Source organism: Vulpes vulpes, chromosome 13 (assembly GCF_048418805.1).
Source record: "Vulpes vulpes isolate BD-2025 chromosome 13, VulVul3, whole genome shotgun sequence".
Lineage (NCBI taxonomy): Eukaryota > Metazoa > Chordata > Mammalia > Carnivora > Canidae > Vulpes > Vulpes vulpes.
Window position 1 is genome coordinate 29,282,177 of NC_132792.1, and position 2,135 is coordinate 29,284,311.

The 2,135-nt window shown below is 36.2% G+C and overlaps 1 non-coding gene across 1 annotated transcript; it reads left to right on the forward strand.

Annotated features, from left to right (window-relative positions):
• Window positions 1-1,749: 1,749 nt before the first annotated feature.
• Window positions 1,750-1,852, forward strand: LOC112917176 (U6 spliceosomal RNA). Its single transcript, XR_003234431.1, has one exon. It is a non-coding gene; the product is annotated as a U6 spliceosomal RNA (small nuclear RNA).
• Window positions 1,853-2,135: the final 283 nt, after the last annotated feature.

Genomic DNA, 2,135 nt, shown 5'->3' on the forward strand with positions numbered 1-2,135 from the left:
TCATGAATAAATAAATAAAATCTTTAAAAAAAAAAAAAAAATAAATGCTGATTATCATCATTAATAGGTTTTCATTTTGAAGACAAAAACTAATGCCTAGGGGAAGTTAGAAGTTTCTTTCAAGTTTACTGTTTCAAATAGACAGTTGTTTTATTGAACTAAGTCAGGTATAGTTTTGAAAATGTTAATATACTATCAAAACCTCCATGTATTGGGTGAAGATAGAAGCCCATATTGCTTTAACCCTATGAGATGGAGAACAGACACTTAGCACTGGGAGGAAAGAGGGTTAATTTAAATGATAATGGATCTAACCATGGATCTAAGTTGTCAAGCCAGGTAGATTTACAAAGGCCTTTTGCCCAGAGCCATAATACAGATAAAAAATTCAGGAATGAACAGAAGAGTCCAGCTGTCCTTTTAAAACATTTTCAAATATACAGGAGTAAGTTTAGAAAGAATGCCAGCATGTGTGTAGGAGAGAGAACTAAACAATGTGGGAAAAGCTCTTCTTCCTGGATGATCCAGTTCCTCAGAGTGGCAGGTAGGAGGAATTAAATCTGCCCTCAGATAGTGTCCAGTCCCATGAGTCTCTAATTTTAGGAGTTTCTTGCAAACTAAGTGTCTTAAGACACAAAGCACACAACTTAATCTGGTATCACCTGAAGAAACAGCTATTCTCCAGCTGTGGCAGAAAAACTGCCTGTGGGGGATTTATTAAATATATATACTGTATATTGTACTATATGCTTGGCCTTAGGAATTTCTTGAATAACTTTTCATTGTAAACAATTTTGCTTTACAGCCTGGTTTAAGAAATGAATCTTTAAGAAGTAATTCTATACCCTAAAATAAGATCATTTCTAATCAAGATTCTATAATAGAAATAGGAAGAAATCAAGCATATGTAGCAAGTATAAGTGATCAGGCCCTAATATTCAGATATGCAAAAATAATATGCCTCCATAGTTTTCTATAAATCAACTCAAACCCCTATCCTACCTGATTTTAGTCAATTCTAAAATTAACTATTTCAAATTGAAGCTAGCCTTCTAAGAGTTTCCCCTCTCTGTCTTTCCCAGGTTTCTGGAATCTTACCTGTTTGTAGGTGTTAGTGAGTGGTGGTGATGTGGAGCAGGGACGTTGGGTAGGGGTCAGAATCTGGTCCTCTGCTGACACTTCCACCCTCCCCAGTCTCTAGCTTTCCATCCTCTTGTGCTGGCATCCACTAAGAGCCACTATCTCATTCATAATTTTTATTCCACAGTCTGTTTCCCTTTCCATACAGAGAAACATTTCCTGATCTGCTATCCATTCATCTGCTTCTTTTCCACTCTTGGGGCCATGAAATGTCTATTTTCCCTGAACCTTTTGTGCCATAGGAAAATGTCTTGTAGAGCTATCTCAAGTGTGATCTGTCTCTTCACATCTCATCACCATTTCTACTCCACTGCTACTGCACCAAGCTGATGTAGTACTACTAGGACTGTCCCAATTTTTGTCTGTTTCCCTGGGTTCCACCTTAGAAGCAAGCATATATCCTCTCCTTTCCAAATGACAAACTTAAATGAAAGTTATAAGAAGTTCCATCGTATGCCTCCACTTGGACCTAACCACAGAGAGAATATACAATGACCAATTCATATCTTAGACACTCACACTCAGGATTCACTCTGACACACCTTTTTTTCCTCTTATTATCTCCCTAAGCCCAACTTGAAGGATTTTTATCAAGACTGAGAAACATGAGTGCTTGCTTGGGTAGCACGTGTACTAAAATTAGAACTGTGTAGAGATTAGCCTAGCCCCTGTGCAAGATGACACACAAATTTGTGAAGCATTCCATATTTTTTTTTAATTGAAAAAAAATGTAGCCCTTTTTTTGGTACGAACTTTATGCTTTGAACTTTTCTGCTTTTGAAAAATATAAAAACCTAGCTCTTGTAGTTTAAAATTCCTTAGTAATCTTAGCTTGTCTTGAACTTCAAAAATATATTTCAAAATGTGAAAGCTAAGTATTCATTAATTTCTTTCATTCTACATTTCGACAGTTATCAAGAAAAAAGCTACTTGAAAGAGAATATTATCTCTTACGTGCTGAGGAGGAACTTTGCTTAGTGGAAGAAACTTCTTAC